The following is a 22,413-nucleotide window of genomic DNA, read 5'->3' as shown; positions in this document are numbered from 1 at the left end:
TCCCCTGAAAACCGCAATGCTGCCACACGAAAGAACCGGGAGGGTCAAACAGCGAAAACCCGACAATGCCAACTGTGCAAATGTAGGGCCACCTGCAAAGATAAAGCAAGACAACACAAAACCATAACAAGACCACAAAATGCAAAACACAATCCATTACACATCATCATTCACAAATAGCATCCAGCAGAAACCGAAGTCACGAAATAAAAGTCTACAAATACCAAACAGAAATAAAAGTCACAAAAGTCGAACATAATGACAACTGAGAGAAAATGCTAATCATCACCCAAATCATAAAACACTGAACCAGATGGAACCGAATCCTGGTTCGCGAACAATTCGGAGCCGTAAGGATCTGCCATGGTATAGGGGCCGCGAACCGTGAACTGGCCAGGCTGCACGGGGTGGCTCGGAAGGGGGTCAACGAACGGGCCGGGCTAGGAAAACTGCACATCAAAGGGCGGTGGCTGCTCGCTCCTAGGATGACTCTAAGAAGCGTCGTAGGACCAAGAAGGCGCAGCCGGGACTGTAAAACCGCTATGTGCTGTATGGGCCTGACCGTAAGCATAAACCCACTCGAAGCCTCGGCGGGTGTAGTCAGCGGTGTAGTCAATCAGGCCCCGCTGATCGATCTGCTCAGCCCGGAACTACTACTGCGTGGCCCAGAACTGCTCCTGATTGAGGCTGAATTGATCGAACCTCTGCCATAAACGCTCGTAATCAAGCGGCTCTGGGTCCTTGGGCTGCTGCGGTGGTGGCTGTTCCTGATCCTGCATGTGCTTGTCCTCGGGCGGGGGCACTGGGTCCCAAATGCGACCCCACCTATCAACCAATCGAGTCTCGTTCCCGACCACCCTCACAATCCTCATCGAACAGAGCTAAGCAATACCCACGGCGAGTCCCTCACCCATCCGTGTCATTTGGCTAGCAGCGGTTAGATCTATCACTCCTAACTGGTGGGCCAGCTCAGTGATGAGCATACCCGCGCAGATGGAGCTCCCCGATGTCGAACCACCCGCCTGACTGAAACACTCCGCCACACTAAACCCTAGGTTACAGTCGTGACCATCGATGATATAATACAAGTGAAAAAGGTCCCGGGTCACGACATTACCCACGCTATAACCGCGGGCTCCAATGCAGTATAATTTAAAGTGGTGCAGGAGGCGGTGAAGCGGGTCTAGGCTTTCGAGGACCGGCCGTCATGCTGCGTACCAGTAACCTGTCTCCAAAGCGCATGTCTCGCCACGGTGCTCGGAAAATCCTGCAGTAGCTCTGTTTCTATTTCCTCGTCGGTGTACAATCCCAAAGTGCTGGCGAGGGTGGAAAGGGACCAGTGGTACCACTTACCCCCAACCTAAAACGAACCCCGCAGCTACTATCATAGGGGTCGCAGAATCAACAGATACATAAAAAAGGAAGCTAGAAACTCAAGGGTGAGCTCGAGGTAGACTTATCGTCGGATGGCGAAAAGACACTGCCATGGCTCAGTGAGCAAAGCATCGAAACGCTCACGCTGATTAATGTGCTCGAGCGTCCCATAGCATGGGACACGCCCCATAACGAACTTGTCTCGTCTAGCCCACAACTCACCGAGCCGGCGGTGGGCATCGCGGCTCTTGCCGCTGCTGCCTGCGAACTGGAAAAACGGATGCTGCCGTCCTGTTGACATTTGACAAATAAGAGAACAATTAGCACAAAAATAAACAAAAGGAAATGAAAAACGGGTCGATTGACTATTTGGCATGGTCATGCCGGAAACAGTGAAAGGCAGTGCGGACCGACAGGACCATGCAGGGGACTTCAGAAAGCAATTTGGTTGGTCGGGAAGTATCTGGCCGGAGAAACGACCGTGCACGGCCGTGCAGGCCCGTGCTGGCGGTCGTGCAATTGTTACAGCAGTCGTGCCGACAGTGGTTAGTGGCCGGAAAACAACCCAATCAACCAAAACAAGCCCAAAATAGTCAAATATAACCCTAAAACTAACCACTACAACAAGAAATTAGGGCAAATCCGAACCAAAAGTGATAGGATGGAAAAAGCCCCAAATCATTCAAGAACAAACCCTAAAATCTACAAGAACAAGGAAAAGGAAGATTAAGCATACCTTTGGTGTTAAAATCCGGAAGGAAACACGAGATTCGGGGGCTAAGGGGTTGGAATCGCCGGTTTGGGGGAGTGAATGGATGAGAATGGTGGTAGGTAGGTACAAAATTTGATTAAAAACCCACTGTACGGTTCCCGAGGTGGTTTGCACGGCCGTGCGGGCCATGCAGAGGACCGTGCAAGGTCGTTTTGACCACCATTTTCCATTCTGCCAACTTGGAAGTACCCCACTCAATCCCAAACACCAAAATGGTTCCTGATGTCGACCATTATGAGCCCTAAACCAAAATCTCTCACTCATAGAACGAAACCGGAAAGGAACAAGGATAAGCATAACTCTTCGAAAACAGCCCAGAATAAAACAAACACGCAAAAATCTACAAAGTTCCTAACATGCTAAATTTTGACGGAGTCAATAGCTAGATTCACACTCCCCACACTAGATCATGGGGTGGAGGTCAACAACCTCCAGATCTGTCACAACCGGCTCGCCCAAATAGTGTTTTAAACGGTGACCGTTCACCTTGAAGATGCGTCCATCCTCATGGCCAATCTCAACGGTACCGTAGTTAAAAACCTGTCTCACACTAAAGGGGCCGAACCATCAGGATTTGAATTTCCCGGGGAATAAACGAAGGCGAGAATTATAAATCAAATCACAATCGCCCACTTGGAATTTTTTGTGGTCCTTCAACCGGGCTTCATGAAGCTTTTTTATCCTCTCCTTGTAAATCAGCGAATTCTCATAAGCTTGGCTTCTTAACTCCTCAAGGTCATGCAACTGACCAAACCTGTTTTTACCCGCGCATGCAAGATCAAGATTCGCACTTTTCAATGCCCAATATGCCTTATGCTTGAGTTCAACAAGGAGATGACACGCTTTCCCATATACCAATTTAAACAGTGTCATCCCAATCGGTGTTTTGTAGGCGGTACGGAAAGCCCACAGTGCGTCATCCAATTTCTCGAACCAATCCTTACGGTTCTGACTAACTGTTTTCTCCAAAATCCTCTTGATGCCCCGATTCGTGACCTCAACCTGCCCACTCGTCTGCGGGTGATATAGTGTAGAGAAGCGATGATGGACACCATACCGGGACAATGCCTTTTCCAGCTGGGCATTACATAAATGTGTCCCTCGTTCACTAATCAGTGCTTTGGGGGCAACAAAGCAGGAGAACAACTTCTTCAAGAATTTCACCACTGACCTAGCATCATTTGTGGGCAAGGCTTGCGCCTTGGCCCATTTTGAAACATAATCAATGGCTACTAGGATGTAATAGTAGCTGAAAGAAGTCGGGAAAAGTCCCATGAAGTCGATGCCCCACACATTGAAAACCTCACAGACCTGAATCGGTTGCTGGGGCATCTAGTCTCGTGATGAGATGTTGCTTGCTCTCTGAAAAGCACCACAAGACTGCACCATGTCATGAGCATCACGGAAGATGATTGGCCAGAAGAAACCGGCGTCAAAGACCTTCTTCGCCGTGGATGTGGCTCCATGGTGTCCTCCGGTCGGGCCCTCGTGGCAGTGTTTCAAGATCTTTCGAGCCTCCTCGCCATACACACACCTACGCACAAGCTGATCTGCACCAATACGAAACAAGTAAGGATCCTCCCAAAAGTAATGCTTAACATCATAAAAGAATTTCTTCTTTTTCTAGTGAGTAAGACCCTTAAGCACGATCCCACAAGCAAGAAAATTCGCAATGTCAGCGAACCAAGGATGATCCTCAACCCGCGTCTCGATATGCATGAGGAACTCGTGGGGAAAATTGTCATTATGTGGACCCCCACTTGTTCCGATGAAGCAGAGCACTCAAGACGGGAAAGATGATCGGCCGCGACATTCTCAGCACCCTTCTTATCACGGATCTCAATGTCAAACTCCTAGAGCAACAAAATCCAACGAATAAGTCTAGGCTTCGCATCTTGTTTACTGAAAAGATAGGGAAGGGCTGCATGATCCGTAAACACGATGGTCTTAGAAAGGACAAGAAAAGACCGAAATTTATCGAATGCGAAGACAACAGCGAGGAGCTTTTTTTCAGTGGTCGTGTAGTGCTCCTGCGCATCATTCAGTGTCCTACTCGCATAATAAATCGGATGAAAATGCTTATCCCGCCTTTGACCTAAGACCGCCCCGATTGCAAAGTCACTCGCATCACACATCTACTCGAAGGGCAAGGACTAGTCGTGGGCAACCATGATAGGGGCATTCACCAATTTCTCCTTCAACAACTCGAACGCTTGAAGGCATTCGGGGGAGAAAACAAATGGGGCATCTTTCTCGAGGAGTTTCGTCATCGGGAGAGCGATTTGGGAAAAGTCCTTTATGAATCGCCGATAGAATCCCGCGTGACCGAGAAAACTCTTAATAGACTTCACTGAGTTTGGTGGCGGAAGCTTCGAACTGGTATCAATTTTGGCTCGATCAACCTCAAGCCCCGCCTGTGAAATCTTATGCCCTAACACAATGCCCTCCTTCACCATGAAGTAGCATTTTTCCCAATTAAGGACAAGGTTGGCCTCCTCACATCGGGCCAACATTCTCTCCAAATTTCTAAAACAATGATTAAAAGAACTCCCGAACACAGAAAAATCATCCATGAAAACCTTCATGGAGTCCTCAATCATATCATGAAAAATCGCCACCATACATCTCTGAAACGTGGCTGGGGCATTACACAGTACAAAGGGCATCAGCCGGTAGGCGAATGTGCCATAGGGACATGTGAATGTCGTCTTCTCCTGATCCTCAAGAGAGATGAAGATCTGAAAGTATCCCGAGAAACTGTCAAGAAAGCAATAGAACATCTTTCTCGACAGTCGCTCCAACATCTGGTCGATAAAGGGGAGTGGGAAATGATCTTTCCTCGTGGCATCGTTGAGTTTGAGGTAGTCAATGCAAACTCTGAATCCCATGACGGTACGCGTAGGAATCAACTCATTCTTCTATTTCACAACAACCGTCATATCGCCCTTTTTCGGGACGACCTGCACCGGGCTCACCCATGGGGAATCAAAATTCGGATAAATCAATCCAGCATCGAGAAGCTTGATGACTTCCTTCTTCACAACGTCTTGCATATGAGGGTTGAGACGCCGTTGGTGCTGCACCATAGGTTTAAACTCCTCCTCCATCAAGATCTTATGGGTACAAAAGGATGGACTGATCCCTTATATATCCATGATCTTCCAAGCGATCGCGTGCTTATGCCACTTCAGAACCGTGAGCAACTTCACCTTCTCCTCCCTCGACAAACTGGCAGAAATGATAACAGGCAAGCGGGACCCATCCTCCAAAAAGGCATACTCCAAATGGGACGGGAGTTCATTAAGCTCGATAGATAGTGGGTCCACAACAGATGGTTTTGCCTTAGGCTCGGCAACGCGATCAACATCCTCAATCCTCTCTAAACACTCAGGAGGCTCGTGATCCACACCACAGACTAACTCCTCAAACAGAGGCCCACTGACGAAGTCAGAAACCTCTCTAACACACAACTGAGTATCCAAAGAGTACTCCTCACATTTGTCCTGTATGTGCTCACAAACGTAAGAATCGATGGTATCAATGTAGAGCACGTCATCATGATCATGTGGGTGGCGCATGGATCTCCCAATATCAAAGGTCACATCCTCGTCTCCGACTCGAAGAATGAGTCTGCCGGTGCAGACATCAATGAGAGCTCTAGCAGTGGCTAGGAAGGGATGACCTAAGATGAGTGGTATGTTTTTATCCTCATCCATGTCCAAGATCACAAATTCAACAGGAAACACAAATTTGTCGATTTTCACAATCATATTCTCAACTATACCTCTCTGGTATTTCACCGAGCGGTCGGCAAGCTAGATGCTCATGTAAGTAGGCTTAGGCTCACCTAGGTCTAGCTTTGCAAAAATATAATAAGGCATCAAGTTTATACTAGCACCGAGGTCGGCTAAAGAGTTACTAACCGAAAAACTACCGATCAAACATGGAATGGTAAAACTGCCTGGATCGGTAATCTTTTTGGGCAATTTATTCTAAAGGACCGAAAAACACTCCTCATTCAAAGTCACGCAAGAAAGTTCCTCTAAGTTTCTTCATATTCGAGAGGACCTCTTTCAGAAACTTAGCATACTTAGGCATTTCTTTCAATGCATCAAGAAATGGAAGATTAATGTGAAGCTGCTTAAAAAGCTCTAAGAATTTACCGTACTGCTCTTCCATCTTCTGCTTCTTCAAACGGCCTGGGTATGGAATAGGAGGAACATAAGTCCTAACTAGCTCACTGGTTTGTGCGGTACTTTCTAGGGTTACCCTCGGGTGCACCTCACCAGGAGTCTCAGTCTCGATCTCATTGGCAATCAGTTTTGGTGTGGAAACCGATGCATCAACAGGAATGGTGGATCTACCACTCCTCAGGGTAATCGCCTTAGCCTCGGCATTCAGATTAATCTCAGTGTTACTCAGAAGGCAACCCTGTGGTCTCGCAGAGAGGATCTGAGCAATCTATCCAACCTGATTCTTGATTTTCTGAATGGACGCTTTCTGATTCCTCAACTCGAGATCGTGTCTCTGGAGAGTCTCATCAATCTTCAGGTTCCTTTATTCAGCCAGTCTGTTTGAGGTCTCGGTTTTAACCAAAAGCTGAGTCAAGAGATTTTCAACACTAGACCTCCACTAGACTGACCACCACTGCTGGAACCCTGAAACTGAGGCTTTTACTGGTAAGATTGGTTATGGGGTTGACTCTGGTAATTTGGATTTCTGTCAAATCCCGGTGGCTTTTTATTTTGATTCTGACTTTGAGTGCCACCATTATCTTTCCAGCTGAAATTGGGGTGATTTCTCCATCCCGGTTTATAGGAGGTGCTGTAGGCATTGTTTTGGCAGCCTATAAAGTCTACATCCTCCACCACCATGGCCTGCTGGCACTGACTGGTCTGGTGTTTCTCATCACACACCCCACAACGAGAGCTAGACTTAGCCAGATCGGATTGTTTCTGGTCAAATCTTTTGGTCAAGGCATCTAACTAAGCGGAAACAAGGGTATTGGAATCGACATGAAGAACGCCCTTAGTGGAAGGAATACTAAGAGGCGGATTATATGCAAAACTCTTCTTAGCAGCTCTCTCCAAGATATCCAACGCCTCATTTGGGGTACACCTACCAAAATCTCCTCCCGCAACCTGATCAACGGCTTGCTTCTGCGTTCCGGATAAAGCATCGAAGAACATACGACACTGAAGAACGCGACTCAAACCGTGATGAGGGCATTTTCTCAACAAGCCCTTAAACCTCTCCCATACAGCATGCAGTGACTCATCATCGTCCACATGGAAACCAGTGATTTTTGACCGATATCTAGCAGTTTTTTCAGGCAGAAAGTACTGAAGAAGAAACTGTTCAACCAGTTGGTTCCAAGTGGTGATGGGACTGGAAGGGAGTGCCTCTAACCACTCCAAGGCAGCCCTGCGAAGTGAGAACATAAAAGTCGGAGTCTCACAGCATCGTCCGTACACCCTTGATTTTTGAAAGTCGCACATAATCGAAGGAAATGCGCAACATGAGAATGAGGGTCCTCGTTCGAAAGGCCATGGAAAGAAACGGAATTTTCGACCATATGAATAATACTCGACTTGATCTCGAAACTCATGGTAATCTTGGGCTCCCTAACACCGCAGCCATAGCCATCAAGGGACGGCGTGGCGAAGTCATTCATGAGACCTTGATTGTTCGGGTCCGCCATCACTTCTACCTCAGGATTCGCGTCGTCCTCCACAACTTCTTTTTCAATGACCTCAGCAATTTCTCGTGCTCTCCTCCTCAAACCTTCTCGAAAATGTCGCTCGGGTTCAGAAAAGGGGGAAATAAGCTCAGGACCGGGTGTGGTAGACATGCATTACCTGGAGGAAACGCGGAATGGAATAAACAACACACGGAAAACTACCTAGCAATCTAACTAAAAATATAAATAAAATAAGATGAATAAAAATGAAATAGACTAAAATAATATAAAGCAAAAATATCAATAAGGAAAATCAATTATTCGTATCGTTTACAAAAGTAAAACACCGTGTCCCTAGCAATGGCGCCAAAAAATTGAAGTGTGCGAATATATATATAAAATTTGAATAAAAGTTTCTCACAAATCGGGTTTTAAAAATGGTTTCCACCAACAACCAAACCACACACGAAAGGCAAGTGTACCTATCATTTGTAGCAAAGTATTGGTAAGAACCGAGTGTCAACCCATGGACACGGCTAACTTTTGATATTAAATCTTTGTAATTAATTTAACCATACAAACAAGCTAAATAATTTTTCAAGTCACTAAACTAGCATACAACAATAACAAAGCAAATAAAATATAACTAACAATCAATCTAAACAAAGCTACTTAGACTGTGCATCCACTTAGATTTAGTGACAAAATGACAATAATAATGGCAAACATCATGTATTAAGCATCAATATCAAATTCCAATCAAGGCAACCTAATACTAACAACAAAACATCATGATGGGTATTCATCAAGTTAATAACCATAGATTAGTAAGTTTGTCAAAACTACCTAATCTCACAATTAAAGGAAAGTTAGCATGAAAACAACAAACTAACCACCTACAATCATGTAAAATAGACAAGTTCAAGAACACTAGTTAAACACATGAATCTTTTAAATTAGCAAAATATAAACTAAGGATTATGGCCTTAATCTCTAGCAAACATCAACCAACTCAAAGAATCATGTTATCACCATACAATTTTCCAATATCAAGTGATAGGTTTCATGCTTGTTAGAATTCATAACCAAGTTAATTTTCACCAGTCATTCCTAACTTAGTGATATAAACAAAGTATGCATACACAAACTAAGTTCATAAACAAATACTCAACACATAGTTTTCCAACATTTTATGGCTAAGCATCTATCAAACTAACAAGACTAGGAGTTAAAACAAGCATTCAACCATTAACTCTATTCAAGAACATGTCATAAACTTGAAGAAAACCAACTTGCGAAAATCATGCATAGATAAATATTACATAAGCAAAAGTTTCAACATAATCTAAGTAACAAGAGTATTTAGCCCATAAGGCTTGATACAACAATTAAAATCAAAGTAATCTTACAAATTATTATCAAGAACAAAAGATTGCAAACTAAGATGAATGATCATTGCTACTTGAAAGGATGATCACACAAAGATGGAAGCCTTAAATTCTCTCTAGCACACACACAATAATTTTCCAGCAAATTCAGAGAATTCCCCTAAGGCTCCACACTCAAAATGGAGATAATGGAGGTGTATTTATGCTTTCTGGACGTCTGGCACGGGCTCATGCACGGGCTTGCACGGCCATGCCTAATTGTGGAAAGTTAACCCCTTGCTTTAATCTGACCAAAAAGTCAGATTTCTATGTTCTCGCACGGGCTTGTACGGGCTAGCACTGACTGGCCATTTTGAATTTTCTCGGTATTAGATCCTGCACTGGTGAAATTCCTGGGTGGCACGGTCCCTTGCACGGGCTGGCATGGGCGTGCAGGTCTGGCAAATTGTTGTATTTTGTCCCCGAAACGCCCTCCTTTCATGTTTTCTTTGTCGGGCGGGCGTCCGGACCTGCAAATTCACAAATAACTCAAATAAGTACCTAAAACAATGAATTTGCATGGAGTTCGGCATAAATATGAGAATAATTTGATGCAATAAGATATACACTTTGTGTTTTATCAGTATATTAATTAATTAGTAAATGAGCCTAAAAATGATGTTTTCGTCACGAAGTGTAAGCTCACCTGCTAGTGACAATATTTGAGTAACAAAAAAAAAACTCACTTTTCACCACACCACAAACATAGATTTTTGGGTGTGAAGTGTAAAACACTTTATTACACACGTGTTGTCGTAACTACATTTTCTTTTTCACAATTTACATTATCATAACGGATAGCCTAAGAACGTCTCTAAAAGCCAAACGATTAAATGCGCAGGCTTCCGAATTCAACAAGTACACTACACATTATTTAACTCGGGCAGAACGCAATAAATTATACACAAAAGTTTAACTTAAATTCTCGAGTAATGTTTAATACATCGCAGTATAAACAAAGGTCTAATTTTAAAATTTGATTAGTATTTTGAATTTCTTTTTTTATGATAAACCATTACTTCAAAGTCCTCCTATAAACCACTTGGACCCTTTGTATGGGGTGTTTTCCACCCACAACCCCCCCCCCCCCCTCCCCTTTTCACTCTCTTATAACCCCCCAAACACCCCTGAGGCACTTTAGCCTATTTTGAAGGGTTGGGCACTTCCAACAAAGCGTCGAATGAAGTGGATGGCGATTCGTGGATCTTTTTGACCGTTTGACAATGGCTATTTAAATAAAACAATTTTTTATTTATAGTTTTATTTTTATAAAGCCTCACGAATCAAAATTTTTAAACCATAACTTCTCATTCTCTCAAAACAAATAACCCAACACAGATTGAAAGACCGATTAATGGACAAAGATTTTGATATTTTGAACCAAGACTTCGTTCAACTCACCGACAATGTCCGGAATCTAGCAGAAATCAAAAGGGATAGAATTATAAAAATAAGGGCTTAATATTTTATTTTAGGTTTTTTTTATTTTTTAGGTAATTATTTTATTTTTGGTGTAAATTTTTTTATTTATAGGTATTCGTTTTATTTTTAATGTAATTTTTTTTGCCTTTTCATTTAATGAAATGTGTTTATGTTTTATTTTATTAAAAAAAAGGAAAAAAACTAATGGAGTAACGATTGGGACGGGGTTATCTAAAATACCCCTATTATGCACAACGCCTATTTGGTGACCTGACACCACATGACGCACAATGCCCCTTTAGGTGGTTATTCACTACACAAGATCTTTACATGATTCTTAGATTTGAACTCTCTACCTCTAGGATAAAGAGAAGACGTCTTGCTGCCGACCACACCATGTCTCTTGAAGACATTAGTATTTAAATGTGTGAGCGGTGTTTAAATAGTTGGTTGATATATTATTATATATATTAAATTGCAAATATGGTTTATGAGGGAACATCACTATTCATTCAGTTTCTTTCATTAAATTTCAAAGTTTATACATTGAATATTTGAAGCAGTTTGGTGTTGTCATCATTGGTGGTGATCGGTGGATTTTGGTTGTCTATGGCTTTGGTAGAAGTAAGATGTTCATTTTGTCCTCCGCGTGTGCTCTGATTACAACTGTTATCAGGTTTTATTTTTGAAACCCTAGGCTTGTTGTAAATTTGAATGAATTTCATTATTATTCAAGTGCAGCATCTTGAATAATTTGGGAGAATTGACTTTGACTTGGCATGGGACTTCTCAAACTATTCTCCTTTGAAAATGTGTAGACTATAATGCATTGTTGAGGTTAAGAGTTTATGATGATCCCCAAAAGGCTCCACTGTTAACAACTTTGTTATATGCATTTACAAGGCAATGATGTGAATCTGAGTCACAAACATTTTTTTTAAATTAATATTCTTCACTCATATATCAAAATCAAACCTATTAAGTTGCTATTATTAATTTACTTCTATTATTATTAATATTAGGAAATATTATAATATTATTAACATTTTTTTTCTAATTTATCAATATTAGTATTAGTCACATACACAATATAATAATGCACTGACACTGATAATAATAAATATTATTTATAATCAAGAATCATAAACATAAGAAAGAAAAAAAAATCAAACTCTATAGTTTTTGATTTAATATTTTAAGGAATATTGCTTTTAAATAATTCTAATTATGCCCTATTGGAAAATAAAAGTCCAAACATTACACTTGGCTGGTAGCAGTCCCAACTAAATAAGTATTTGTTTTTAATGGTCAGTGACTAACTGATCCCTAACTCCATAGTCATATGCTGAGGGGGCACATATCCACCTTCTTTTCTGGCCGCACCACACGGAAAACCTGCAACTCACCTTCATTCTCCCCGACACTGTTATACCGTCTCCCTGTCTCTTCAAAACACATCAGAAAATTAGAAAATGAAACAAATTTAATCTTCTTCCTTATCCAAACCCTAGAACCTGATCTTAGTTTTAGAAATTTGAAGTCAGTGTCACACGACAATAAAATAAACACAAGGCTATTGTTAAGTGGACCAAATCAAGTCGACCGATGTATCAATTACATCGAATGGTGTACGGTTGATGATGGTGAACTGTGCTAGAGACAACGAGGGCATGTCGTCGGTTATGTTTTAAGTGAAGGGGAAAGTGATAGGAAAGTGGTTGAACGGAGGCAAGTTGCAGATTTCCAGCAGGGTGCGGCCGAAGGAGAATGCGGATGGTGCCACTCAACACTAACGGAGTTAACCATTCGTTAGCCTTAGATCGTTAAAAACAAATACATATTTAGTTGGTACAGCTACCTGCCAACTATGAAGTTATGACTGTTATTTGTCACTAGGGCATAGTTGGAATTATTTAAAATTGATATTCCATATTTTAAAGGGATACCATAAGATGAAAAATGTTAGAGGGGACTAACATGTCAAATACAATTATTAAAAGGATTGAAAGTATAGAGAAGAGGGTATATAATAAGTAAGAGAGGGGGGGGGGGGGGTGTTTCCCTAAACCCGTGTGAATTCTTCACTTTCAAACAAAAAAAAAATATAAAAACCAAACTTTATGGTTTTTGATTTAATAATTTAAAGGAGATCATGAGATAACACACTACTTGAAAACTGGTCAACTTGCCACAGCAGTTTTTGTAGCAAAATTATGGTAAAATACTTATAGCCATAATTTTCGACAAACCTGATTTGAGATAAAAAAAGCTGTGGCAAATTCCGTTTCTGGCAATTTTCCGACAAATTTTGCTTCAAATTTACTACAAATGCTAGTTGTCGCTATAATTGTGACAGTTTTGCCACAACAGTTTTGTTTACCTTTTCTCACCACTTTACTACAAATTTGTCACCGTATTATTTAAAATATTTTAAATTATTGATAACATTAGGAAAACTAATCAACCAGTAAAGATATTTAATTAAGTTCTTACTGTGACAACCTTACTACAAAATTTTAATAAAATTTCCTACAAAATTTTAATAAAATTTCCTACAAAATTTCCACAAATAATTTAAAAAATTACTACAAAATTTCCACAAAATCTAAAAAAAAAAATTACTACAAACTTCCTGCAAATTCTTGCTACAAACTTGCCACAAAATCTTAAAAATGTTTACTACAAACTTGCTACAAAACTTTAATAAAATTTTCTTCAAACTTCCTACAAATTCTTGCTACAAACTTGCCACAAATTCTTATAAGTGTTTACTACAAACTTCCTACAAAAATTTAATAAAATTTTTCACAAACTTCCTACAAATTCTTGCTACAAACTTGCTACAAATTCTTATAAATATTTACTACAAACTTGCTACAAAACCTTAATAAAATTTTCCACAAACTTCCTACAAATGCTTGCTACAAACTTGCCACAAATTCTTAAAAATTTTTACTACAAACTTACTACAAAACTTTAATAAAAGTTTCTACAAACTTCCTACAAATTCTTGCTAAAACTTGCCATTTGAATAATTAACATCAGCAATTAAAAAGATATAGTGAATAGAGGTTAACTTGGTGTTAAGGGAGACACAATTATTAGCGGTGGGGATGAAGATTATCCTCGAAATAGAAAAATTAAATCCATCAAGGTTGTAACAGAGATGGTGTGCGGCTCCGAGGGTTAAGTTGTGAGAGGCGACGTTATTTCACAAATAAAAGGGTATCTTAGATGTCATGACCCATGACCCGTGTAAGGGTTAAACGGATCAACACCGGGTCAAATTAATGAGAGGCCTCCATTCAGAAATTAAGCAATCTGGTGATTTCCATAAAAGGAGGGAGCGACCACATCGCGACACGTAGGATTTCATGGTTTTCGTTTATATATATTATAGATATTAAAGATATCGTGTTTTTTTTCAATATACTTATATATAAATTAAGAATACTATCAACTCATTTCAAATGGAGATAACAATGTAAACAAAATGTTGACTTAAAAAGATTATTACAATAAAAATCCGTAATGTCAATGATAGTTATACTTCAACTAGTTTTTTTTAACCAGCGTGTTACGCCAGGCAGCTACCAAAACACCAGCGTCGAAATTTAGGCGTTGGTGAAACCTAAGCAATACGACAGTGAGTCGACTTGAATTTGGTTGGTATCGGTTACATTCGTTACAGTATAGACACCATCGCTAAAATTTGATCAGCGTCAAAACCCAAAAAATTAATTCGTCAAATTAACATAGATTAAGATTAGCATATACGAAAATGTTTAAAACGACGTCAATTTGGTTGCCAAAACCAGCCATTGAGGCGGTAACTCAACACGAATTTGGTCGACTTTGGTTCGTTTATTACAGTTCTTGAGCTAAAAAACGAATATATATATATATATAGGGCTGTAAATGAACCGAACGAACACGAACAAGGCTTTGTTCATGTTCGTTCATTAAGAAAATAATGTGTTCACGAACGGTTCACGAACACTTACCGAACGGGATTTTATGTTCGTGTTCGTTCATTAAGGAAATTAATGTGTTCACGAACGGTTCACGAACATAAACGGACACAAATAAAATCGGTAGAGCCTAAAGATTAAAACTGATGTTTTCATCAATGTGAATAATGAAAGCCTGTAAACGAATTGAATGAACACGAACAAGGGCATGTTCGTGTTTGTTCATTTAACTTTAAAAGAGCACGAACACTTAATCGAACAAATATTTATGTTCATGTTTGTTTATTTATAAAGGAACATTTCTATTCATTTGTTTAAAATCTAAACGAACATAACTGAACAAAGATAAACGAACAAACATGAACAAGCATACATATACTCAAAATACCTATAAATCATATCATGATAATTTGAAATTTAAAATTTTGAATTAAATTAATTCAGCTAACAATTAGTTAATATTAATAGTAAGTATAAATGGGGTTGGTGGTCATTGAAAAAGACAAAACCTTTTAAACACAAGGTTAAAAAGTATCGGGTTTAAATTCCACAAAGAAAATTCCCAAAATGTCATTTTTATAACTAATTCCAAAATGTCCCTCAAATTTTCAAATTCCAGTAATGTCCACTAACAAACTCGTCGCCTCTATCATTTTTTATTTTCATGATATGTTTGGCCTCAAATTCCTCTATGACGACCTACTTAGTTTACCCCTCAATTTTCGTGCAAAACCGACTTCGTTTACCCATTCTTTTAACGAACCGAAAGCTACTCGTTTTACCCGAACCGAACCAACTAACCCATTTACTAAAAGTTCATTACTTTATCTCTTATCTTGGCCCAATCCATCATCTTACCAAGTTTCATGCAAATCCGTACACAAAAAGTAAACAATTTTAATAAAAACGCACCTTTGAGGTTTATGTTCGAAATTACTCGAATAGACCAAAACCATATCAAACGAACTCGGAATTGAGTGATTCAAGCGACCACGCGACCGGGTCGCCGAGCTCTACCAGCACCGCCAGCTGCCGCCACCACCGTCGCCGGAAAACGCAAACAGTTGCCGGAAAACTTCATTTCCCACTGTTACGGGTTTGCTGATAAAAACCGTGCTTCCCGACCTCTGATCGAAGATCCGTCTGGTGGAAATCTTCGTTTATATCTTATGAACACTCAGTTAAATTTTGAGACCGATTCGACGGCTAGATCTCCAGAAATCGCCGGATCTTTGTGGGTTGCTCTCTCAAAAAACGGGATTTTGGGTGAAGAATGAGGTTGGAGGTGATGAGGTAGTAACATAAGATGATGGCGCTATTTATAAGAAGTGGGTAGGGTTCCGTGTTTAACTTTTGACCTAATAACACTTTACCCCCCTCGTACTTTAGATAACTACGTGTAACCTTTATAATCCATTCAACCTCGATCCTTTCAAACATCTCATGAAACTTCGGATGTTACAAGTCTACCCACCTTATAAGAGGTTTCGTCCTCGAAACCTGCTTAGTCCTTATAAAAGGAATACCTCCTGTATTCATATACTTTTCTGAGCCACCTTAGTTTCCTTGTTTATCGGTTTGTCCTTTGTCATACAATCATTGAGTGATGCTCATGAGTTTTTTTTTTGTGCTGGCTTTGGTAGATTGTCCATGAAGTCCTTGATGGTATACTTCCTTCTCTAAACTTATCAAGTCCGCATCATTTCCTTAAGCATGCTTTTCTTTCTTTCCCTTCATATAGAAACACTACACCTACTATCATAGCACTTCGCACTAAATGACCCTTTTGCCCAGTCACATCTTTTAGCAAATATACTGATTTGCAATACGCTCAAAGCATATTAATTCCATAAATCGAAACCCTTTTCACTTTCTCCTTAAAGATTTCTCCCTGAAATCCCTTTGTCTGTCCTTAAGTTAGAATACCTCATACAATCCTTGAGCACAATCGTGACATAATTTGACGAAGAACTTCTTAAATCACCATTTAATTCTCCTTCCATTTGTAGCTCATTAGTAAGACATAGGGTTCATGAGTTATAGCTTTCCAAGGTAGCTTGATCATGAAGTCCATGTTGATGCATCTTCCATTTATTGACTAATCAATTATCGTGTTGTCTTATGAACCAATTGTTGTCTACTGCATACCAGGTTTGCCAGATATATCATAACTATTTTCCTTAACCAACTTCCTTTCTAGGCATGTCTTGACATTTATATGGACCTTTATAATATTATTCTATCGTTACCATTCTAGATGACTTCTCACTCATGATCACATGATTATCAGTCACAACACTATTCCTTCGTTTTAAGACTCAATTCATAAGCCTAAACCAATGGATGTCCGCCTTCACCATAAGTTGCATGTGTATCAGGTATGACATAATCCCATAGATAAACATAATTCTAAACCATCCCTACGCCTTCCTTACATGTCTTTACATCTTCCGTCCTTAGTTTTATTGCATCTTCTTGATGTGTTTTTGCTGGTTCCACCTTCATAACACTTGCGGTTGTTCTTATCTGTGTAGGCCAGGTATCTTGTCCTCCCATAGTGTCACATATCATGAACTCATCTTTAATCGACTTCTACTTAGAGGTTTTACCTTCAGTATCTGCCTTCAGTGTAACCAACATCTTTCTTTTCACAACCTCCATGTAAACCGAGCATCTTCGTCCGATGCAATTGATAACGACACTCTATGGCTTACCGCCACCTTGCTGACGTATACTCTAACTAACATGTTTGATGAGATAGCTTCTCGTATTGGTATACAGTGAGCACCTTCCTTCAAACGGTCCACAATCACACATATGGTATCATGATTTATAGCTGTACGTGGTAGCTTAGGTATGAAATCCATGGTGATGTGTTCTCATCTCCATTCTGGTGTTTCTAATGGTTGTATCTTTCCATACGGCTTCGCTCTTCCTTGACTTGCGAGCAGGTCAACACTTACTAACATATCCTATCACTTTGTCCTTCATACCTGGCCACCGGTAGTCCTTCTACACATCTTGGTGTAACCCGAATATTCATTCCTTCTTTTTTTTTCATCTGGCTCTCATCCTTTATAACTTTTACTGCACCTCGCAAGTCTCGCTCATGAAATCTGAAGTGCGAACTAAATTATACAACTTAATTGTTGCAATAACTTCTTAACCTTTATGGGTTACTGTGTCAGCGACCACATTAGCCTAACCAGGATAATACTTGATTTTATAATCCAAATCCTTTGTCAACCCTAACCATCTTCTTTGCCTCCTATTCAGTTCTTACTACTTGAAGAAGTACTTCAAACTCTTGTGATCAGTATAGTTGGTACACTTTGGAAACTTAACATACAGTTTCCCTTTCTTCATGTCTCACACTTTTCTCAAGTGACAAGCATGGTCGGACTTATTCCTTGAATAAATCAAAATTATCATCAATGACGGCAACGGCAGATTTCTCCAACATCGGACGGCGTACCCTATCCATCATAACCATAAATGCTGCCAGAGCATTCGTCAATATAAACGACATCATGAAAAAATTGTATGTCCATATCGCATTCGAAATGCTGTCTGCCTCTTTCACCTTAAACTGATGATCACCAGATCTTGAGATCTATTCGGGAGAACCAACTAGCATCTTGTAACAAATCAAACATCGTCAATCTATGGCAATAGATATCTATTCTTCACCGTAAGCTTATCCACTCGCGGTTATCTATACACATTCTCATACTTCCGTCTTTCTTCTTCACGAACATCACCGGTGCACCCCACCAGGAAAACACTCGATCTTATAAAACTTTTATTGAGGAGTTCTTGAAGTTGGGATATTAACTCTTTCATCTCGGATGGCGCAAGACGGTAAGGCGCTTTCGCGACGGGTTGTGCTCCTGGTATTAGCTCAATCTGAAATTCTACCTCTCGTTCTGGTGGTAACCCCGGAAGGTAATCTGGGAACACTTCTGGATAGTCACGAACTATAGGAACGTCTTTCAATTCTTTTTTCTCGGGCGTAGCCTTGACAACATACGCCAGGTAGGCACTGCACCCTTGCCTTATCAAACCTTCGGCTTTTATCATCAAAATGACGTTCAGCCCTAAACTTTCTTTATCACTGTACACCGTCGTCGAACCACCATCCAAAGATTTTAATCTTAACAATTCACTCTTATAGACTATCTGAGCCTTAAACTCAGACAGCTAATCCATTCCCAACTGCGTCGAGCCCTCTTAAGACCATAAACATAACTAGTAGCAAGGAAATCACGTCCCTCTAGTTCTATTTTACAATTCTTAACCACTCACGAGATTTTAACTAAAGTACCACTAGTGGTTTCTTCATAACAGTCTCACGTACATAACAACATTCTTCCTAGTGTTCTTCTTTCACACTCGCTACACCACGTAGCCTCATCCTTTTATGCCTTTTCAATTAGGATTCCTTGACAGTCACCCGTAATTCTTGATAATTTCTACCTTCTCAACATTCGCTTCATCACTCACGATCCCAATAAGTTCCTTTATAGAGTCAACTATTGCATGTATACTACATGTTTAGCTCATTTCACTTGACTTGTCTCAGTTTCCTTCATGTTGCTTCTACTTGGATTCCCAATCTGGGTAGCCTTTAATGCTTCGGCGAGCGTTGTTGGCATTGAAATGCGAAACAATCGAGCAACTCCCTTGACGTTTTTGGCTACAAGCTCCAAGTGTGATCCGTCTTCATTACTTCCTTCGGTTGGAATTCTAATTCTTTCGTATATCACGTTGTCACACATTTCTTCAAAAGGTGTCAGGTTGACACATGTCCTACCACAACATCCAGTACGACGTCCTCGTGCTCGTCTCTTGCAACATTCGTCCTATATTTTCTTCTAAGGAAACACAAACATTATCACTCCAGGAATTATTTAGCACATGATTTGTAAGGTAAGTAGTTAATGACAGTGGCCAAGTGTAATTAACTCTTTACATTACTTCTCAGGTCCTACATACTTCCCTTTATGATTTCACTTGTGCTAGTTACTACCGCTCAATCATGCAAGCATACAAATAACCTACACTCTTATCCCTAGCATTTAAGCTATCATACACACCTTCTTCTTTAGCAAGTAAGCTAACATACACACATTCTTCTCTAGCGATTAAGCTAACATTATACATTCTTACACTTTCATCTAACATGCATATACATACATTCTCAAATCTTTACATGAACTTAATCATGCACTTTACCGTTCTCGAGCTTGCTTGAGTGACACATGGCATTCTCGGATTGGCATCTTCCTTCTTTTCTTCCTTAAGTCCCATTCTCTGTTCGAGTCTAAGCATGTAGGATGCTTATTTCTCTCGAACTTATGCTCTGATACCAACTTGTAAGGCCCCGTTCCCGGAAGCCCTACTTTGATGTTGGATTTACTCATAAACACAGTTCTAAATATCAGAGTTAATTAAAACTTTCGCGGAATACTAAAACATCAACCATCATATTACAAAACAACAAAATCTTGTCTTAACAAAAGTTGAATTGTCTTAACATAACATCATATTTCATAACATTTCTTCCCCGAGATGCCAGTCTTCCGGTCCCTACAATGTGCCTCCTCAAGCCAGCTCCTTTAACCTATCTACCTGCGTGCATACTAAAAGTTAGCTACGCTGAGTGAGTTCTAGTTAATCAATTAACATACATTACATTCATATTCTTACTCATACGTATCCGAAGATACGTATTCGTTCCTTACTTGCTAATACTTCTTTCACACATACTTTATATACATGCATACGTACTTACATAATTTCTTTCATGAAACCCTATGGTATACCATAAGCTATTCTATCTTAAACATCACAGATATTATAAGGGTCTGGTCCTAAAATCACAGATATTATAAGGGTTTGGTCCCTAACATCACAGATATTATGAGGGTCTGGTCCCTAACATCACAGATATTATAAGGGTCTAGTCCCTAACATCACAGATATTATGAGGGTCTGGTCCCTATCATCTCAGATATTATAAGGGTCTGGTCCCTAACATCATAGATATTATAAGGGTCTGGTACCTAACATCACAGATATTATGAGGGTCTGGTCCCTATCACCTCAGTTATTATGAGGGTTTGGTCCCTTCTGTCTCGAATAACCATACCTTTATCATGCGTGCATACTTTACATATCTTCTAGTTATAAATACATATACGTACTCGTTCATACAATCATTATATAACAATACATTCAATACACAATCATACACGTATCATACACTTACCAATCAAGTAAGTGTATTATCTACTACATAGGAGTATGCACACAGCCCCGAAAACATAATAGATATAGGGGCTAGAACTCACCTGAAGTCGGTTTCTCTCTCCGTTAATGGTAATGCCCTTCCTTAACTGTGCACGGCTAACTGTGTAACAAGGCACGAGTATCAAATATCTAGAAATCCTACTTCTCATATCTAAATTTCGCATGATTAATTTCGCATGGAAAGAATTTCGCTTCGCATGGGAGCGTTTCGCTTCGAATGACTCTTTCGCTTCGCATGACTTTTTCACTTCGCATGAAACCATTTCGCATCGCATGAAAACATTTCGTATCGCATGACCATGCGATGTGATACATGGAAAACAATTCGCATCCCATGACTATGCGATGCGATTCTGTATCGTGCAATCAGAATCTATTTTTCTTCATTTTTACCTTTTTAAAGCCTTCCGAGGTCCTTCCTTAAGACCCGAGTTTACTTTCCCCCCAATTTTCGTGCAAAACCGACTTCGTTTACCCCATTCTTTTAACGAACCGAAAGCTACTCGTTTTACCCGAACTGAACCAACTAACCCATTTACTAAAAGTTCATTACTTTATCTCTTATCGTGGCCCAATCCATCATCCTACCAAGTTTCATGCAAATCCGTACACAAAAAGTAAACATTTTTAATAAAAACGCACCTTTGAGGTTTATGTTCGAAATCACTCGAATAGACCAAAACCATATCAAACGAACTCGGAATTGAGTGATTCAAGCGGCCACGCGACCGGGTCGCCGATCTCTACCAGCGCCGCCAGCTGTCGCCGCCAGAATCCGTCGCCACCGTCGCCGGAAAACCCAAACAATTGCCGGAAAACTTCATTTCCCACTGCTATGGGTTTGCTGATAAAAACCGTGCTTCCTGACCTCTGATCGAAGATCTGTCTGGTGGAAATCTTCGTTTATATCTATGAACACTCAGTTAAAATTTGAGACCGATTCGACGGCTAGATCTCCGGGAATCGCCGGATCTTTGTGGGTTGCTCTCTCAAAAAATGGGATTTTAGGTGAAGAATGAGGTTGGAGGTGATGAGGTAGTAACATAAGATGATGGCTCTATTTATAGGAAGTGGGTAGGGTTCCATGTTTAACTTTTGACCTAATAACACTTTAGCCCCTCGTACTTTAGATAACTACGTGTAACCTTTACAATCCATTCAACCTCGATCCTTTCAAACATCTCATGAAACTTGGGATGTTACAATATTAACAATACTTAGTTTTAGGACTCACACGTTTTGACGAGATCGTTAAACCAAATAAAAATAATTAATAATAGTTAGTTTCATTCATTTCATTCTTTTTAATGAATGAAAACAAACATCTCCTATCCAATGAATGAAAATTCTAGAAATAGAAGGAGTTACTCCTTATGGAATGAATCATTTCATTAATCCATATTAACCAAACATGATTTATTTCAATCTTTTGAATGATCCATTCCATTCCCCCGT

General features: G+C 40.1%; 1 non-coding gene across 1 annotated transcript; it reads left to right on the top strand.

The window, feature by feature from the left end:
- Nucleotides 1-7,357: 7,357 nt before the first annotated feature.
- LOC143625570 (small nucleolar RNA R71) lies at nt 7,358-7,463 on the top strand. Its single transcript, XR_013152294.1, has one exon. It is a non-coding gene; the product is annotated as a small nucleolar RNA R71 (small nucleolar RNA).
- Nucleotides 7,464-22,413: the final 14,950 nt, after the last annotated feature.

This window comes from Bidens hawaiensis, unplaced genomic scaffold, assembly GCF_021521415.1.
Source record: "Bidens hawaiensis isolate Kalapana, Puna unplaced genomic scaffold, B.hawaiensis_p1.1 tig00004109_1, whole genome shotgun sequence".
Taxonomy (NCBI): Eukaryota; Viridiplantae; Streptophyta; class Magnoliopsida; order Asterales; family Asteraceae; genus Bidens; species Bidens hawaiensis.
Note: the sequence above shows the minus strand (reverse complement) of the source record. Positions and strands in the feature narration are given on the sequence as shown.